The sequence below is a fragment of the Cupressus sempervirens genome, chromosome 9 (genome assembly GCF_028749045.1).
Source record: "Cupressus sempervirens isolate cs-2001-9-10 chromosome 9, ASM2874904v1, whole genome shotgun sequence".
NCBI lineage: Eukaryota > Viridiplantae > Streptophyta > Pinopsida > Cupressales > Cupressaceae > Cupressus > Cupressus sempervirens.
Window position 1 is genome coordinate 72,203,457 of NC_143126.1, and position 20,667 is coordinate 72,224,123.

The 20,667-nt window shown below is 33.3% G+C and overlaps 1 pseudogene; it reads left to right on the plus strand.

Moving 5' to 3' along the window:
* LOC149537673 (putative inactive receptor kinase At3g02880) overlaps positions 1–18,157 on the plus strand; it is a 50,665-nt pseudogene extending 32,508 nt beyond the window's left edge.
* Positions 18,158–20,667: the final 2,510 nt, after the last annotated feature.

Consider the following 20,667-nt stretch of genomic DNA (forward strand, 5'->3'; position numbering starts at 1 on the left):
TAAACAAACTCTGGCAACCCAGAAGAGTACTCTGCTCTGGTCCTTGGAGGATCTCCACACCAAGTTGACCCTCTATCCAATCTTATTAGCCTACGAGGGTCTCTGATAGGCTAATCACTAGCTAAAGTGATGTCTCTAGCTAGAAGGGGACATCATAGTCCACCCTCCTTGAAATTGCTTGTCCTCAAGCAATCTCAACTTTGGATGCTGTAAAATCTCCTTGCTCTCCAAAGTAGCATCCTCTATCGGCAAATCCTTCCACTTCACCAAATATTCTTGGATGGTACGTTTACTCAAGTTCCTCTCTCTAAAATCAATGATAGCCTCTAGTATCAAAACAAGTTTTCCCTCATCATCCAGGGGTGGTAGTACTATAGAAGGCACAATATGATGCCCTAGGGCCTTTTTGAGGCGTGACACATGAAAAACATTGTGCACCTTGCTCTCCGCCAGCAAGTCTAACTCATAAGCCACCTCTCCTAATATCTTGATAATCCTAAATGGACCATAGTATCGTGGCTTGAGTTTCTCGGCACCACTCTTCTTGAGAGTGGATTGACGGTAAGGCTGCAACATAATATACACAATGTCTCCAACCTCAAAAGTCCGCTTAGTCCTCTTCTGATCTACATACTGCTTTTGCTGATTTTGTGCCTTAGTTAGATTATCCTTGAGAGTCTTAACAAGGTCTTGAATCTCTTGTAACAAATCACCTGCACTGGGCACTCTACTGTCACTCAAAAGCAGATCCATAAAATTGGGTGCCTCATACCCATACAGGGCCATAAAGGGTGACATCTGAATAGACATGTGATAAGTGGTATTGTAGCAATACTCACAAAGATAAATCCACTTTACCCATGCCCTCTGTTGCCCTGCTATATAAGTTCTAAGATATCCCTCCACCCATTTGTTTACTATCTCTGTTTGACCATCTGTCTGAGGGTGGTAGCTAGTACTCGGAGTGAGCTCTTTCGCACACAACCTGAATAGCTCCTGCCAAAAGTGACTCATAAACCTACTATCTCTATCACTTACAATGCTCTAAGGTAAGCCATGTAATTTGAATATCTCTTTGAAGAACAACTGTGCCACCTATGTAGCAGTGTATGTAGCAGTGATCGGAAAGAAGTGTGCAAACTTCATAAAGCGATCCACAACCACATATATGCAGTCTCTACCTTGGGCTCTAGGCAGTCCTGTGATGAAGTCCATAGACAAACACTCCGACTTCCTATCAGGAATCAGAAGTGGCTGAAGTAAACTGGCTGGATAGGAGTGTTCTTGCTTATTCTGTTGGCAAGTGGGACACTCCCTAACATATTGAAGTACCTCTGCTTTGAGCCCTTTCCATGTGAATCGCTCTCTAATCTATCGGTATGTCTTGTAGAAACCAGGATGTCCTGCCATAGGTGAATCATGACAAGATTTCAAAAACACCCTCCTCACTACTGATCCTGGGACCAAAAATATTCGTCCTTTGTAAATGATGAGCTCATTCACAAAGGTGTATCTGCTGTCCTAAATAGTCCCATCTATGAATCTAGCTGCCCAAGTGTCCTTTGCATACTCTGCAAGGATCAAGTGTCTCCAATCCTCCGATATGTCTATCAGCAAGCTCAAATGGGGCCTATGTGATAAGGCATCAACAACTACATTCTGTGTCCCCTTAAAATATGTAATGTCAAAGTCATAGGACTATAACTTGCTCCCCCACTTTTGCTGCCTATCATTGAGATCTCGCTGCCCCAAAAAGTGTCTTAGGCTATTATGATCGATTTTGATACAAAATTTGCTACTTACCAAATATTGTCTGAATTTGACCAAAGCATGCATAATGGCTAACATCTCCTTATCATATATGTTGAAGCTCCGCTCTAGCTCTCTCAATTTCCTACTCTCATAAGCAATAGGGTGCTTCTCTTGCATAACCACCACTCCAATGCCCTCTCCGGAAGCATCACAATGTAGGTCAAAAGGTTTTCTGAAATTTGGTAATGCTAACACTAGACAAGAAGTCATCAACCCCTTAAATTTCTCAAAACACTCCTATGCTTCAAGAGTCCACAAGAAAGCTCCCTTTCTCATCAAATCTGTCAAGGGTGCCGCATGCCTGGAATATCCATCCACAAACCTTCTGTAGAAACCACATAGTCCTAGAAAGCCCCTCAACTATGTAAGGTTCACTGGTGAAGGCCACTCCATAATGGTACAAATCTTTTTAGGATCCATGCACACGCCCTCTGCACTGATGATGTGACCCAAGTACAACAACTTTGTCATGCCCAAATCACACTTTGACTCCTTTGCATACAAGAATTCTCTGTCCAATATACCCAGCACCGTGTCCAGGTGAACCAAGTGCTCCTCCCAAGATCTACTATATACCAAGATATCATCGAAGAAGACAAGTACAAATCTCCTCAACTGAGGATGGAAAACCCTATTCATTGTTGCCTAAAAAGTAGCAGGTGCATTAGTTAGCCCAAATGGCATAACTACAAACTCAAAATGGCCACAATGACATCTAAAGGTTGTCTTCTTGATATCCTGCTCTCTAACTCTGATCTGGTGATAACCTGATCTCAAATCTATCTTTGAGAAGAAGCAAGCTCCATGAAGCTCATCTATCAACTCGTAAATCTTGGGAATGGGGTATCTATTTTTAATCATCTTCCTATTAAGCACTCTGTAATCAATGCACATCCTCAATGTCCCATCCTTCTTCTTTACTAACACCACTGAAGAAGCAAAAGGAGACTTACTTGGTCTAATGTGTCCCATAGCAAGTAACTCCTGTATGGTTTTCTCAATTTCATCCTTCAACCTCTTCGGATGCCTGTAAGGTGTAATCATGATGGGCTTAGCCCCCTCCTCTAACTCAATGATGTGCTCAATACCTCTGTCTAGTGGTCTACCTGGTGGAATGTCACTGAACACCTTAGAGTGTTTAACTCTAAGCTCCTGAATATCAAGAGGATATTCAATCTTATGCTGTCCCTCCTGTGATGGCATCAACATGCACTCTGCTGCCCACTCTACCTGATCATGTTGAATCAATCTAGCCATTCTACGAAAAGAGACCATCCTGAGATCACTGTCCCTGATTGCCTTAAGAATATGTGACTTCCCATTCACTTTAAACCTCATCTCCATCTCCTTGAGGTTAAGAGTGAACTCACCAATATTGTGCAACCAACTCATCCCAAGAACTATATTTGTATCTCCCATAGGTACAACATAAAAATCTGCCTTAAAGTCATAATTATTAACTTTCAATGGGAGTCCAATGATCCTACGATCACATTTGAGGACATAGCCATCCGCTACCCTCACTCTAATTCCCCCAAACTCCTCTGTTTGTATGCCACGTTTCTCCACCATCCTAGCATCAATGAAATTATGAGTGGCACCTGTATCAACCAAGGTTATGACTCGTTGTCCAGCAAGTACTCCTCTCATCCGAAATGACCCTTCTTGCTTAATAATAGTGAGACGAGCTTCCCTAAGTTGCCCATCTCCTTCGCCATCCTTGGACTCCATTTTAGACAAGTTTTCAGCCTTTTCTTCCTCTTTTTCACCATCTATTTCCTCTATATTAGACTGTTGATCTGAATTATCTGATTCTGATTCCTCATAGTATGCCCACATAACTCTGTTAGCTTTTCCCTTTGGCCTAAGAGGACAATCATGGTTTGCATCATAGGGTCCCTTACAGTAGAAACATAATTTTTTCTTCCTCAAATCATTTAATGTTTCCTTGTCAAAAGGTGCTGGAGTTTTATCTTTAGAATCAATTTTAAAATCAGTCCTCTCTGGTTTTTTATAAAATGGTTTGTTATCCTTACTAGAAGATGCTCCTTTGGACTGAAATTTGTTTGTTGGGACTGCATGTTCCATACTTCTTTCCTTTCTCATCACTTCCTATAAAGAAATAGGATCAAATGCCTTTATCCAACCTCTTAGTGGTTCGGATAGGCCCTCAATGAAAAGAACTATCAATCTATGCTCTGAAATGTTTGGCACCATGACTGCCAACCGCTGAAATTCACCAATGAAATACTCCAAGTTGCCTGTTTGTTTTAGCTATGCTAAGTCCCGAAAGTAAATCTCTGGATCTTTCTTGTCAAATCTTTCAAGCAACCTATCCACGAAGTCCTGGTATTCTGTCACTTGGTTATGCTAAAGTGTTACCATACCATGGTACCACCAATCATGTGCTATTCCCTCCAAATGCAAGGTGGCATATTTGATAGCTTCAATCTCTGTCATTGGCCTCAGTGCCAAAAATGTGTCAAGCTTATGAATCCAAGCTTGAGCTGTCATCTTACCACTCCCATCAAATGTAGGCATAGTAAGCTTGCCTGTAGCCCTCTTCAGCTCACTATTTTGACCTCTAGGCCTCCTATCTTGTCTGAGTGACCTATAATGCTCTCTCCTCTGATTTACAAAGCATTCAAAGGTCATCCTCTCCCGAACCTGTGGAGCTAATAATTCCCATTCATCATTTGCAGCCATGAGTGCATCTGCAAATATGGGGTCTCCTGTCGCCTCCTCTATTGGAGCTTCTTCTGGCTCCTCTAGAACAAATGTAGGGCATGTAGGCCTATCAGCTATTCTGGAATGGGTCTGTTGTGGTCTCTGATTACCTGTAGCACTCCTGTTATCTCCCTGTTCTCCCGGCTCCCCATTTTGTCTAACAGGTGGGTTCATCCTTTCTACCATAGTAGTGAGTGCCTGTAATGCCTATGCCATCTGCTGCTGCCTTGTAACCATAGCACGGTAGAATTCTCTGGTATCCTGATCATCATCATTCCTCCTATTTCTAGGTGGACTACCATCATGCCTCTCTTCCTTATTTCCTATTTCCTGTAACTGTTCTCTTTCAATCAGAGCTCTCCTATGAGTATGGTACCTGTGTGGTCCAATTTCCAGTGGTTGCATATGACTCCCTAAACCCTTAGGATGGCAGGAACTAGGCTCTGATACCAATGTAAGAACCCCTAATAGGCTCTACGCTGATCACTGTTTGTTTCCTTGGGTGTAATAATTGTTTTGGTTTGTTTTTGAGTGTTTTAAGCTATTTTTGGGTTTTTGAGTTGATCAAAAGAAAATACAAATATTGAAAACTAATCTACCTCAAATTATAACTCAAATCTGATTATAATGCTAATCAAATTCATTTATTTAGATGGCTCCTAATGTTTGTACAATACTTATTGCTGGAAGCATACATTAAAAACATCATCATTAATAGTTAAAAAAAACCTAATTTTTGTCTCCGATACGCAACCACGCTGCTGGTTGCTTCCTCCTTGGGTAGTGCCTATCAAAAATTGCAATATTAAATCTCTGATTTTTAATTCACTATAGCGCTGTACTATTCATAGCACTGTAGTTGCTATTATAACCCCTTCCAACCTGTAACAGATTCATCCAATTCTTTCCCACTAAACACAATATTGACTCCAGAATGAAGTCAACTCATAGGAAAAATTCAAGTGATATTTCACACCCTCAAATTGCATCAACTCTGAAGATACTATGTCCTCCATAGTCTGAATTCTTCTCAAACTTGTAGAAACCCTTGTTGCCACAACTTCAAGACATTTCACAAGGCAAAGTTTTTAAGCAATTCTCATAACCTGCTCTTGAAGGAAGACAAGGTTTGTTTATAAGGACTCCTCAACTTCAGAATGAGTCTCCACGCTCAATGTGGGATAAAAGATATAATAATAACATAAAAAATGTTATTACATTAAAACTTGGAAAACCCCTTTTAAGTTTTTCATAAGCTTGGACCCACAATTAATTGAAACGTTGGCCCCTTTTATGATATCATGACCCTCACTTAAGTTATATATTATAACTTAACAATATAGGCTCAAAACCAATAATGTTTATTTTAACTAAATAAACATTAATATCTCCATTATTACTCAACATTTTTGAATGTCGTTTGGACTGGGAGCTAACATGATAGAACTGCATATGACCATACCCCTTTTCTAAAAGTAGCAGGGGTCTATCTTTATAACTCCAAAACTGCTAAAAATAGCCTGACCAAGCCAACTCAAAGGAAAAATCATCATAAACAAACTCTGGCAACCCAGAAGAGTACTCTGCTCTGGTCCTTGGAGGATCTCCACACCAAGGTGACCCTCTGTCCAATCTTATTAGCCTACGAGGGTCTCTGATAGGATAATCACCAGCTAAAGTGATGTCTCTAGCTAGAAGGGGACATTACAAGTTTTCAAAATTTGTTCAACAATTTTTGCAAAATTGCAACTTTTGTGCATTGCAACCTTTTGCAACTTTTTGTTTAAATCTTCTTGACATCTTTTTCTTGCCAAATTGGCTAACCCTTAGCTTTTCTAGGCTAGAGACCTATCTTAGTACTTCATGAAAAGGAGTACCTTACAATTTCTAAGGCCTCTCCTAGGATACTTATGACTTCTTATCCCCTAACCAATGTTGCCAAAGCACACAACTAGGTCCTCAAAGCTTTATTCTAATTACAAAGCTCTCTTAGAGAATAGCACAAAAAAATTGCTATTGGTGAGGGTCCTATGTCTCAATGTTCCCTTGCATCAAATATCTAAGAATAATGTTGGAGGGAGATAAGGATAGAAGAAAAAGAAGGTGAATAATCCACTGATATTACTAGTTAGCAATCAAATATCTAGATTGAAGTAATCAACATAAGCACTCATTGAAAGAGAAGAAATCAACATTCAAGAGGAAAATGAGATCAAATCAGATCCATTTAACTTACAATATCAGATTGAAAACATTTCCATAGAACCACCTCAATAAGAAACTCTTATCATGAACAAAAAGGATTGCAATTCATGTAGCAATGAATAAGAATAAATAAGTCTAAGGAAGCAAGTTAGTTGTTAGAAATGAATTGTGGTGAACTCTAAAATTATAAATGTTAAATTGGATATATGTTATGTAATTTATCAACAATCTTTTACAATTTACTAAATGTGAGTCAGATCAAAGGTCACAACCTTATGACTACAACTACTCCTTTGTATTGAAATGTGGTTCCCATTGGATCCTAGAAATCCTAATTGTAATATGGGGTAATGGTTAGTTGCTAAGCACTTCAAGAAAAAATCTTATATTATTATGATTTATTGATAGTCATAATAGAAGATGTGATGTAGATATTCTTGATCCTCTACTAGTTTGAGTCATTTTAAATGAGTTTTTTAGTTGTTTGAATATCCATTCAAATATCATTTGCTAATTTGAGGTTCTCACTGCCATTAATACTTGTCCTTAAAATCATTTTCTATGTTAATGATGTCATTATTTTTTAAATTGATATGGCTAATTAGAACATACACATCACCATTCTAGATCGGATAAAATTTCCATCTAGTGTCACATAAAGTCATGCTAAGAGTCAAGTTAATAGTTGTTCGAGTTCATCTCAAATGAAACTAAGAACATATCTTGTGAAAGACCAATAAAGAACTATTCTGGGTTTGAAGGGGCACAAATTTATAGTTGTAAAAGTTATTTATTTTCATCCTTTTCTATGTCACTATGCAAAAGAGTTGATATCATGGAAATTTGAAAGGTCATGCTGGATACAATGATGCAAAGAACTTAGAATAAGCCAAACAATAAACTCTAAAATGCCAACTAGTTGGAATTATGAGATTAAATCTTTTGGAATGAAATCTGATTTTAGATCTGAAAATTAAGTTTTATCCAAATAAAAAATGATTAAAACTTAATTTTGTAGAGTATCAAATGTAGAAAATGACCCAAGCAGGAAAAATGTACATGTTAGGAGACATTTAAAAGAAAAAAAATGATGAAATTGAGAGGAAAATAACCCAAGCAAGAGAAATGTAAATGACGATGACAGAGGATATTAAAGGGGAAGAAAATAGAGGAAATAGATAGGAAAATTAGCAATAGAAGATTGAAGCACTATTAATTTAATACTAAGTAGGAAAAAAATTAATTAAAAAAAAAATGGTACTTTTAAAATAATTAATGGCAAAAGATAAAGCGCACAAAATTCCTAACAACTCATAAGAAAAATTGGAGGAGAGAATATTTTCATTTCACCACCATTTTATTTTTCAACTTGCTCATGAAAGAAAGGAAAAAAATTGTTTTAAAAAATTCCAACATTTCTGATTTAAAAAAACAACGTAATTTTATACAAGATGCAAACAAAGAGCTCTACAAAGATTGAAAATTTATTTGCCAAAGGTACCAAAGGTTCAATTAGTTGTAGTAAAAAATAAATGAAATATTCACTTGTGCATTTATGGATTACCATTTATTGCTTATTTATGATAACTACTTGTATGTATGTAGATCTATAAAGTTCTTGTAATTTTTTCCAATTAAAATTTTAGAAAAATAACTGACTTCCTTACTTAAATTAGTATGAGCCAATTACATTTAGGAAAAATGATATTATTTAAAACTATAACATTATGGATAATTTAAGAACTTTATAAATAACAAATGAGTTTCATAAATTATTAAATTTAATTGGTAAATTTAAATAAAATAATATATTTAATCAATGCTTGATGATTGAACTAGTTTCTTGCATGGCAGGAACTAATTATCATTCTATGTTCCATATTGTATATATTATATTATACCATAGTTATCTTAATCATGTTTACTTTCAAAGTGATTTTCCCAAAAGAGATGTTGTCATTCATAACAATCTCATAGCTAAAAAAGAACCAAAAGGATAAGCTTCAAGAAAATAGAGAATAAGATTTGGCATTAAAAATTTAAGTAATGCCTCACTAGAAGTAAATATGCATACCTTATAAACTCCCTAATACAATTCCCACACACCTTGCAATTGCATACAAAAAATCAACAAAAATAGAGAAGAAGAGGATCTTCACTAGGTTGTACAAAACCATAAAGAGTAACTCAAAAATACAAACTAGAAATTATGAAATTCAAATAAAATGTGATTACTAAAGGTAAGAAAAATGAGTTAACATGAAAAATATTACATAGAATCTAGAGTTATTAACTGAAATAGTGTCTAAGTGTTGATAAATCCAATAGTGTTTGGGCGTTCATAACTCCAAAAGCATCTATAAAGATTTTATCTTTAAATAATCAAATTATGAACATCTCGAGTGTCTGAATTTCATAGTAATATAGTGCTACTAATACCTACTTATATATTAGAGTAAATAGAGATACTGAAAAAGAAAGAATTTGGACACAAAAATAATATAAAAACATAAGAGGAGGCATGGCCATGCAAGAGAAGTTAAAGCAAAAGTGAATAGAACTAGGAACTATCCTACTACTTTGTTGAATATTAATGCTAAAAATATGACTCTCCATATAACTAAGTTTAATTTGTTACAATATGATTAATACCAATTTAATGGAGTGGATTTAATTATGGTTTCTATTTTTCTAAATATTTTAAGAAATCACAAAATCAACAAGTATATCTCGTTGATTATATCATAATTAGTAATGATAGGTTATTAAGATTTGGGTAACTAATTTTCATCCTTCTATTTTTATGGGAGATCATATCTTCTTATAAAGATGGGATGCTGATCATATATAGTCTTTAATTGTGGTGTTTCATAATGACAAGTTGGGTCTTGTGATCAATTTAGATTTTATATATAGTTATCCAAAGTTTAATAACTTATGACCATATATGGATTTTCTTAAAATTTAATTCTCTTTTAATTTAGTAATTATATCCTAATTTGATGTTGTTCATGGTGCAACTTGAAGAATATTTACTATCATTATCTAGTATAATAATGAATTCTCTAAACAATGAAGGGTAGAGTGCGCTTGAAACAATGGCTAGTGTTGAATCTAATTAAAAAATGACCCTTCAAGATTAGGGTGTAACTCATAATTATGTACTGCAATCCAAAGGTTTGAATAAACTAGAATAGACTAAAAAGAAAAAATTAGTGCAATGATGATAAAGCAATGGCAGTGGACGCTGATGGCATCTTTAGTTGCAACAATTACATTTGTAGTTGTTCTACAAGTTTCAAGAGAAACTAATAAAGATATATTTTGTCCCAACATGACATTAAGTAACCTTCTCCAAGTATTTTTATTTTCATATTCTCTGGCCTTCTTTGCCTCTATTACAATGGTGATGACATGAATATTAGGGAAGGTTATAGGAAAAGCTTACCATAGATCCCTTACTTATTTAAAACTCTCAAAACTTCTCTCCACCCTTGATCAATATATGTTTTTTTGAAAGGGTGTATTTTTTGCATTCAATAGATTGATGTGGTTTCTCTCCAATTCTCTCAAGCATGATAGAAGTCTATAGTAGAAGACATTCTTTCTTCTATTTCCTTGTGTTCATTTCCACAAAGGATCAATTAGGTTTTTTGAGTTCTTTTTTTTCCCTAGATATTTGGGTTTCCATTTTAGGTTTTTGAGGTTGAATAATAGAGCTCCAAAGTAAAACTATGTGATTATATTTACTTGGAAATCCAAAATAAAAGAAATAAGCTCAGTACCATTTCTAACTTGATACACAACATGGCGGAGAGTATCATTGAAGCTTAACACATGCAATAGGCTTGGCCTCTTCATATTGTTTGTAAGAAAAAACATATAAATGTCCAACTACTGCTCTACATAGTGTGAATGTTCAAACAAAGAAGCCTCTTCTACAGTTCTCATAATTCTTGACTTACTAGCAAGTAAAACTAACACTCCCTCAACGACAATAATAATTAAGCTATATCACATATTAGCTGATTGCTAATTTCATACAAAGACAACTTATGCAAATCCTATATCATGTACTATTGAAAGAAAAAAATTGAAACCCTGGGAACATGAGAAAAGAAAAGCTAACGATTTCTTAGGACACTGATGTAGGAGGATCCAGTGGTGTAAGGGCAATCCTAAATCACCCAAAAATATGCTTAGTGTTAGTTTTAGTGTAATATGTTTTTATTTTTGGATATCCATTTGGGTCAAATAAAGATTCCAACTCTCATAGTTGTAGTATTGGTTTTCTAGGTTAGTATTTTTGAGCACCTTGGGATATGTGCCAATACAAAAAATAGGTTAATTTGTAATTGAGCCATAACTATGATGAGCTAGAGGGTGTAAGTTGGATTTGAGTTAATAAATGGCCTCATATGGGCCTAAAAAATGGGAGACAAGAAAATATTGTCCATAAGGCTAAAGAGCTCTTGGAGAGCAATTCTATAAATGTATATGGTTTGTCAATCAGAGTCCTGGATCAAAAGTTATGCCTCTTGGAAGTTGGACTACCATTTTTGGATTCTTCTAATTTTGCATCAACTTCTGACGTGTTTTCTAGAACCTTTTGTTTTGGTAAAGGATGACAAATGGCATATTCTAAAATGTATTCCTAACTCTAAACCTAATTCAGGTTACTTAAGGTCATTTTGGGATTGTAAACATAGTTTTGGTGGAGTTTGGGAGAAGGTACTATGAGGAGTGTTTTTCTCTAGAATTAGACAACTTTGCAAGCCCCTAGGGTATGTCATTGAGTTTATTTTCATTGTACTGAATGTAATAGCATATCACTTCTAATAATAATATTCTCCTTTTCCTTTTGTGTTCATTTTGTCTTGGGTTGTGCCCTCATCAGACACAAAGAACAAAAATGAACAAACTAGAATAAAACAAAATGGTTGAAAAAGAGGATAAGAAGCATGTAGCACACATAGATTTATACAAATCCTACCTGATACCAATGCACCCACAATTGGTGAAGACGTGGAGGGGTAGGTCATTGGAACTAAATGCTAGATTAGAAGCCCTGTTGATCCTTCCTGAGTGCTTATATGGTAAATTTTCATATAATTTTGAAAATAGAAAATGGTTCATATTCTACATTTAGGTCTATCGATCATTGATGGGAAAATTACTCATTGTTCTCTCTGGTAAATTTGTTTCACCAATGAGGGTTTTGGATTTCTTATTGATATTTTTTTGTTTAAAAAATTAAACAAATCTATAATCAACTATTTTATCTCACATGTTATGCCCGTTCGATGTAAGTCCAACATTTTTTCCAATTGCTTGGCATTGAAGGAAAAAAACAGTAAAAGTAGGAATGTACATTTTGATAAATAAAAAATATATATATTTAATTTAAAAATATTAAGATGTATAATACATATATGATCAGCTTCAATTCATTGAGGTTGAAAAGTGTTCTCTAAGCAAGGTTCATAAATGCATTGAATGGTTGCCTTACAATTTCAACTTGAGATACATCTTTTCCAAAGAGTTATGAAAATGGAAACTACCTGTACTTTCATGACATGAACAATTAGGAACCTCAAGGACAATGATGTTTGAGATATTTATGAGGATTTTTGTTTGTTTGGAGTTGTAACTAATGTCAATAGTTGGAGACAACATTGATTATCTCTAGTTTTATATACAACAGTGATGGAGTGGGAAAATGTGCTTGTTTCTATGTTCTACTTTGACCACTAAACTTTAGAGGATCTATTTACATGTGTTCTTAGGTGTATCATAAAAGTCAAAATTTCAAATCGTATAAGGTGGTTGTATTCTATGTTGGAATGTAATTTCCCCCTCAAATAGAATCTGCAAAAAAAAAAACATACTAGAGGATTCTAGAAACTCCAGCTATAATACCAAATAGATTTAGGTCAAATTAATATTTAGGCTTGTAAAGTTCTAGAAAATTATATTTTTTCTACGTCGATTAATTTAAATGTTTTCAGAAACAATCAAAGACCTCTATAAAAGAGGCACAATGTATTTTTTTATTATCAAACAATGAAATCATTTTTATAATTTCTAAAAGTTCCTGTATTGTGTACTCTATGTTTAATTATCATTGTGGATCCAATACATCCACCCCAATCAATTTGATATTAGAGCTATCATGGGTTTCTAGAATTGGTATTAGAGCTAGAAGAACAAAATTGTTAATTAAAGAGGAAGCAATGTTTTGGTGCTACTAAATTGTGGAGGATTGATTTGTGTTATAGAAAAGACAATTATTTTGAAGAAGAGAACACAAGAAGTTTTGAGTAGCTATGGGAAAAAGGAAACAAGGAAAGTTGGCAAGAAAGTACATTTTTGAGAACAATAGAATCAGTGGAAAGAAGACTTTTCATGAAGATTATGAAGGAACCAAAGTGATTGTAAAGCACAAAAGAAAGGATGGAGGAAAGGAAAAAAGGCATGGTCATTTGAGAAATTATCCTATTGTCGTTAAAAGAAAAAAAAAGGATACGGCATGGATTCAAGTTTGATAATTATGTAGGGTTTGTTTCAAGTTGTTTGAAGATTTAATTAAAAATTTGGAAGTAAAAAGGCATTTAGAATTATCAAAAAGAAAGAGTAAGGTGTGTTAAATTGCTGATTTCAATGGGAAAAGATGGTAGAGTTCAAAAAGAGAAGAGAAATAAGTTAGAAGAAGAATTAGTGATGGTGAAGAAAGAAAATGTAATATTATTATATGAAAAGATATTTTGCAAAAGAAATTGGCAAAAGTAAGAAATGAAATGGGATAAGAAAATTCTAAATTGTTAAATGAAATTAGTGTCTACATAGAGGAAATTGAAGAGCTGGAAAATAGGTTAAAATTTGTGGAAGAAGTACATAATTGGTAGGTGAAGAAACATGCAAACTTAGAGAGCAAAATAAAGAAGAAAAAAAGTTAAATTTGTTTGATGATGCTGAGAAAAAGAACAAAGTTTTAGAAGATAATGTGAAGCAATTGGAAGAAAAAAAAATATGTTAAAGAAGGAATTGTCTACTCTAAAACAAGAGAAAGAATGTTTGAATGTGAAACCATTTCTATGTGATGTATCATGTGATAGAAATTATTTGAGTGATTATGGGATTGAGAAATGTGATTTTGCTAAAGTTATTTGTAAAAAGGAGTGTAATGATGAACATGAAAATTGTATCGATAGAACTTGAACTAGCTATTAGAATGACAATATTGGTTTGAAGATTATGGAAAAAATGGGTTTCAAAGATAAAGGTCTAGGAAAGGATGAACAAGGATTAAGGAATCTAATTGAGACTATAGTCAGGCTAAAATATGTAGGTCTTGGATATGATGCAAGTAGTGAAAAGATGAATAAATTTTCAAGAGAATCAATTGAAAGCATAAAGATTGTGAAATATTCACACTATAATAGGAAAGGGCATACAAAGGACAGATGTTGGGATATACATCCTTGTCATATTTTTGGCTTGAAAAATCATTTTTATAAGACATGTTGGAGTAGAGAGTGCAATAAAGATTTTATGGTAGGTTGCATCAAAATGGATTGTGGATGGAGCTAAGGATCAAATTGGTAGAAAATTACAAGAATGATCAGAGGTTTATTTAGATACACATGTTCAAGTGTAAGAAGGAATGTAGTAGCATTGGGAAACAAATTAGAGAAAGGAATCAAAGAGGTAAAAGGTTATTAGTAAACCCTATCATTGACATTTGTGACAAATGAGGAAAGACTATTAGTGGATCTTGTGAAAAGAGGAAATTATTGGTAAAGGATTGAACCAATTGCTTACAAAATGTTTATAGAAATTAAAGGCTAGAACCTTGGGAGACACTACTCATGAAGAAAGTAATGAATATGAAGAATATTGGAAAATAACATTTTGGCATCAAGAAAAAGAAAGGACTTGGATTTGTATGCAATATCACTTGAGGTTGAAATTAGGGGGAGTGTTGGAATGTAATTTCCCCCTCAAATAAAATCTAAAAACCATACCAAAGGATACTAGAAACTCTAGTTGGATTACCGAATAGAGTTAGATAAAATTAATATTTAGGTTTGTAAAGTTCTATAAATCATTTTTATTTAGATATTTCTAGAAAAGTCTATATGTTCTATGTCATTTGATTTAGATGTTTCTAGAAACAATCAAAGATCTCTATAAAAGAGGTACAATGTAATGTTTTTTGATCAAGTAATGAAATCATTTTATAATTTCTATAAGTGCTTGTATTATGTATTATTTGTTTAATTATCATTGTGGATCCAATCCATCCACCCCCATCATTCTAAGGGACTAGTCTTAGAATGTACAATGTACAATGGTTGTTTATGGCATGGAGAAAAAAAATCAAATGTCTATTAGTTGAAAGCATATTTAAGAAAAATCTAAAATTAGATGAATTTTTACAAGGTGAGAAGAGGAAAATACAGAGGGAAGATATCCGAGGACTCTATTTTTTGCACTTCCACTCACAGGCTCTGCTATATGTCATGGTTATGGTTGTAAACTAGGTAAAACACTAAGAATGTGGATGTATTTTATATCACTTCATACTGATAATATACAAATATACCATCATTCCTAATGGAAATTATAATTAATCTAAGTTTTCATTGAAATGATCTAATAGCCACAAGGTTGAACAATGAAATCCATCATTTTACATATTAAACAAAATCCATTATTGGCTATTGGAGAAGTATATAATAATTTGTGTCTCATGTAAGATGATTAACCAAATGGAAAATAATTGTAGAGAGGGAATAGATAAATATCAACAAAAATAACACAAAAAGAATATTTTTTTTAATATAATGGTTTTGAAATAGGCAAAGAAAAGAAGATAAGAAGCTGGATGCTGGAACCATTGTTAGTATTGTTCTAGAACTTTTAGCATTTTTGTTACTTCTCTTTCTCATTCTCAATATGTTCAAGAGGAAGAGAAGATGTAAGAGAACTACAATTGTTGATGTCAAAATTGTTAGCAAGCTTCCTAAAATGTAGCTAGATAAGGCCCATGATGTAGCTGCGTATTTATAATTGTCCAATTCCAAAGAGTATTCTATTATTAAATAGGAACCTACTAGGAAAAATAAGAGTTTCATTTTTTACCAAGGCAATCCAAGGACTTTTGATCTTGAAGATCTTCTAAGAGCATCTGAAGAAGTTCTATGAGAGGGAAGTGTAAGAACTATATACAAGGCAATTCTAGAGTTTGGAATAGTTTTTGTAGTTGAACAATGTTGTCATTAGGTAGAAAGAATTTATTCAGAAGATTTAGTGGTTGGAAAAATGAATCAAATCATCATAATCTTGTTCTTCTTAGAGATTATTATTTCTCCAAGACAAATAAGCTTGTTGTGTATGATTATATCCTAATGGGTAGCCTTTCTAGTCCAAGAGCACAACAACTATAAGAAGTTCAAAAACTATAGGAAGACAATGAGCTGAAATATTACTCATTATGTGATATGATTACTTAACTAATATGTATGTCTATTTAAATATGAAACTTATAATTTTTTAAGTTGTGTCTAATGTAAAAGGGAATCTAGTTTTGACAAACTAAAGGGATTATGAAGAGTCATATGTAACTATCCAAAATGCAATTCTAGAAAGGGCTAGAGTGGTTCAAACAAAGATAGAATTTAGAGGGAAGGAGAAAAATATAAAAGTATAAAGACCTTCTGGTCATTGATAGCCAAAAAGATTTGAGGTTTTGAAAAAAAGAATAATTTATAAAGGCTTAGTTTATTTATTCTGTTCATGTTGGTGTCAGTTCTATGATACTCTAATTTTGGTTTATTGTCCAAATTGATTTTCTATTTTTTTGCAATCAAATTTTAATTTGGATAGGTTGATAAAATTGACTAACTCCAAGTTTTATATCATCATTTTTTTGGATTTCATTTATCTTATGAAATTTTATTGGTTATGCATTTCAACATTTTAAATTGGGTGAAAAGAAAATGAATTAATCCAAATCTGATCAACTGAAATAATTCTTATTGTGTAGAAAATCGATTCATGGTTTACAACTCCTTGTTGCAGATTTTGTTATTCAAAATATAAAATTTAAAGGGCATTTAATAGCTTCAAAGAATCAGTGATTATTTCTCAATGAATGCAGATTTTTTCTTGGCCATATCTTAATAAACTCTTGGGTTTAGTAACAGTAGTTTGTGCAGATTTGGAGCAGTAAATTCATATTTTAAAAATGAGATTGGTGACCAATTTTAATAGGAATAAATTTTCTGATTTAAGATTTTAATTTGAGAATAAGTTAATGGGTTTGTTTTCAGAGCATGGAAATTGAGTTTCATTAAATATTTTCATAATAAAAGGTGGGGATGAAAATTGTTTGAATTAGAAGTGAAAGTGTATCTTTTGAAGGCTCTACAATAAAGATTTGAGGTTTGGAAAATTTATGATTTTTTTTAATCTAATTTTGTACAAGTGTTAGATTCTTGGTGAGTTGAGAAGATCAAAGAATGAAATATTTAAATTGAGATGAAGTGTTTATATTGTTCATTAATATATGATAGTTTGGTTTTAAAAGATATAAGTGGAAGAATAAGTTGAGTGTGCCTCTAAATCCCAAAATGATGTTGCAATATAAATATTTGGATAAGGAGTTTTTTATACAATTTTGTTTATGATGCTTTGAGCCCTTTGTTGAAGCTTCTTGTGTTGATTTATTCCTTCAAAAGGGTTCTAGATGAGAGCTTTATGCAGCACTTTCAACTGTTCTAGATGGTAACATAGAAGCAGGTAAAACACCACTTGATTGGGATACAAGATCTCACATTGCCTTTGTTGTAGACAAATGCATTAAATATCTACATGGAAATGGAAGCCAAATATTTTACATAAACATCAAGTCTTTAAAAAATCTTATTACCAAAAAATACAATACTTGTGTTTTAGATTTTAGACTTGCTTAGTTAGTGAGTAAAATTATACCTGTTAGCCACATTGTGTAATTGAGAGCTCCATAAATTCAGCTTAGAGAATTTTATAGAAGGCTGATGTTAATAGTTTTGGTGTCTTACTTTTGGAGCTTCTAATATGTAAAGAACCTCCTCATGGATATGTTAATGATGATGGCGCTAATCTTCCTCAATGGATACATCAATTTTTCATGAAGAGTGGACTACATATCGTGAGAAGCCATAACTTTGGGGAGGACACATGGGTTAAGTTTTTATTAGTGGCAATGGATTGTGTTGTACAATATCCAAATCAAAGACTTTCTATGATAGAAGTGGTAAAAAGGATTCAAGAAGTGAGGAAAAGTCTTGAAGATGTAGATGGGGATGAGCACATACCCAAGCCTACATTTGAATTAAAGATGTGTCATGCCCTAAATTTAACAAGGTAAAACACAACCAACAATTTTTTTTTGAAAGGGAAACTAAAGATAATGTGTAAAGAGCTATACTAGTTATGGATGTTCTATCAAACTTTGAGGTATCTAAATAATAAATTCATGTTCCTCAAGGATATTAGAGAGTACTAGCTCAATCATTGAGTTTTGGAGGTGATATAGTTAGTTGGTGCAAAGGTGTTTGTTCGATTCAAAAATCTAGACTTCAAGTTTCCATGAGAGGTCACCTAGTTTTCTATGATTGGTTGAAATTACAAATCATAACAACAAAGTTAGATGATGTTATTTCATTGAAATTTCACCTTTTATACTCCAAAGTGAGACATTTTGTATATACAAGCGAAGTACAAGTTTTGTATCAATGTAGTTGCAATGATTCTATGGGTGCAAATGAGGAGATGTTTTAGTGGTCCTAAATGTTCCAAATATAAGTCACAAGTGCTTAGACCATTTATCTTCCATTTCCATTTATTGTACATATATACATCCCCTTTAATGAACTTCTTATATATTATCACTCTTCAACTTTGATCATATCGATACATTATGAATTAGGTATTATTAATTATTTATTTGATTTTATTTTAAGATTAATTATTACTTATTTATTTAATTTAATTTTAAATACTTATTTATTTATTTATTATAATTATTATTAATTATTATTTTGACTTACTAAATTTACATATAATTATTTCAAGATAAAAAAATAATTATCATATTCTTCCATAACTATCACCCCAAAAGCTACACATGTTTCTTATTAGCACATGGTTTTTCTCTTTTAAAATTAATATTTTAACTACCAACACCTATACATTCATGCTATATCCTGTCCTAATTACTATTCCACCCCACTTATTAAATTCTACCTTACTTCAAAAAAAACTTAAACTTAATCCATACATTACTAATTTGATTATAACTTAATCATAACTTGGATTGCCTTATACTAGATGTTTAACTATTTCCATGTCCTAACATTAACCCATCATCTAACCTAAAGGCTAACCTACTAACTACCCCTTTCATCCTTTACTAACTATCCTATCTAATCACCAATCTAACTCCCTTAAACCACTTTCTAACTACCACTAACATATGCCTCATGCAATAATCTACTTCTAACATTAACACTTAAACATAATCTCCCACCTTATCTAAATGTCTAACTTCCCTTGAAAAGACAACCTCCCTTCCTTTTTGTCCCCTAATGCCTACCCCTAGGAGACCCCACTATGATAGGTGCTAGGATCAAGGTGAGACCTTTTCCCCCTTTTCCCAAGAGTGGAATGACTAAGGAGGGTGTCTTCTAGCTTATGTTAGTATGTACCCCATGTTATGATGTGTTTGAAAGTAAATCTCAAGGCCTTAGGCACCTACATGGGGTCATTAATTTTTACAGTTTTGTTTTGAAAAAAACTTTCCATCAACCTTAGGTAAAGGCACATGGCTTGATGTGAGGTCTCACCCTGACCCATCATAGCATAGATATTTTACTTGCATTTTCATACTTGGGACTTTGATATTTTGTTCTGACATATTAGTCAAGTTTGTTATTAGTGTGTTGGTAAATAGATTTGTCACTATAGAATTTTCCCAATAGAGTGTATGTGGCAATCTATTCACAACAGTTGGATATGCCCTTGGTATGCGACCTTCCTCTATGTTTAGAGGGGTAGCTCCCTCATATGATATGATTTTTAAAGGGTTTTTCAAATAAATAAACTAAAATTTCAATGATTGAGAGAAAGCTGTTTAGGAAGAATGCACCACACGACCTCACAACTTTCTTGGGTAAACAAGAATGACAACAAAGGTGATCAAGAAATATGCTTGAAAGTGACCAGTATTACCACATACATTCATCATTCATAAACACTTGCACAATACTATAAGAATGCCTACTACAACTGCAACAATTTTGATTTTAGAACAAGAGATCAAAAGCACATCTCATTTCATTTCCTTGTACCAAGAAGATAATAGAGATTTTTCAATTTTAGAGATAAAAACAATACATACTTTCCAAAATTTATCTCTTGATTGAAATTTCAGCATAATGTTCCCTTATTTAAAACCAAAAAGTCCCTTTGCAAAGCCAAAAGGAGTCCTTATATAGACATAGAGGTTAATAACTACCTCTTTATGGTTAATAACCACATCCAAAATATGTGATTTTGGGGAGGTTAATTAACTTCAAGAAAATTAACCCATACAAGGAAGACTTTCAAAAGCAAAACTTTTAGCTAGAATTCCTAAGAATGTATACATATCCAATCACTGATCTTCTAGCTACTAACTCTATCTATCTGAACACAATTGACTTATCCCAGAAAACCCTGTAAGCATCAAGGATGATCATCATTGGTTCATAATTTGGAATGAGTACATTCTATTGGCTCCTAATTTAACATAATTTGAACAACTAGGTATGCAAGGAAAAATTTCATCTATGGGTAGCTATCACCCATAATGGACACAAATCACCAAGAACCTGGGCC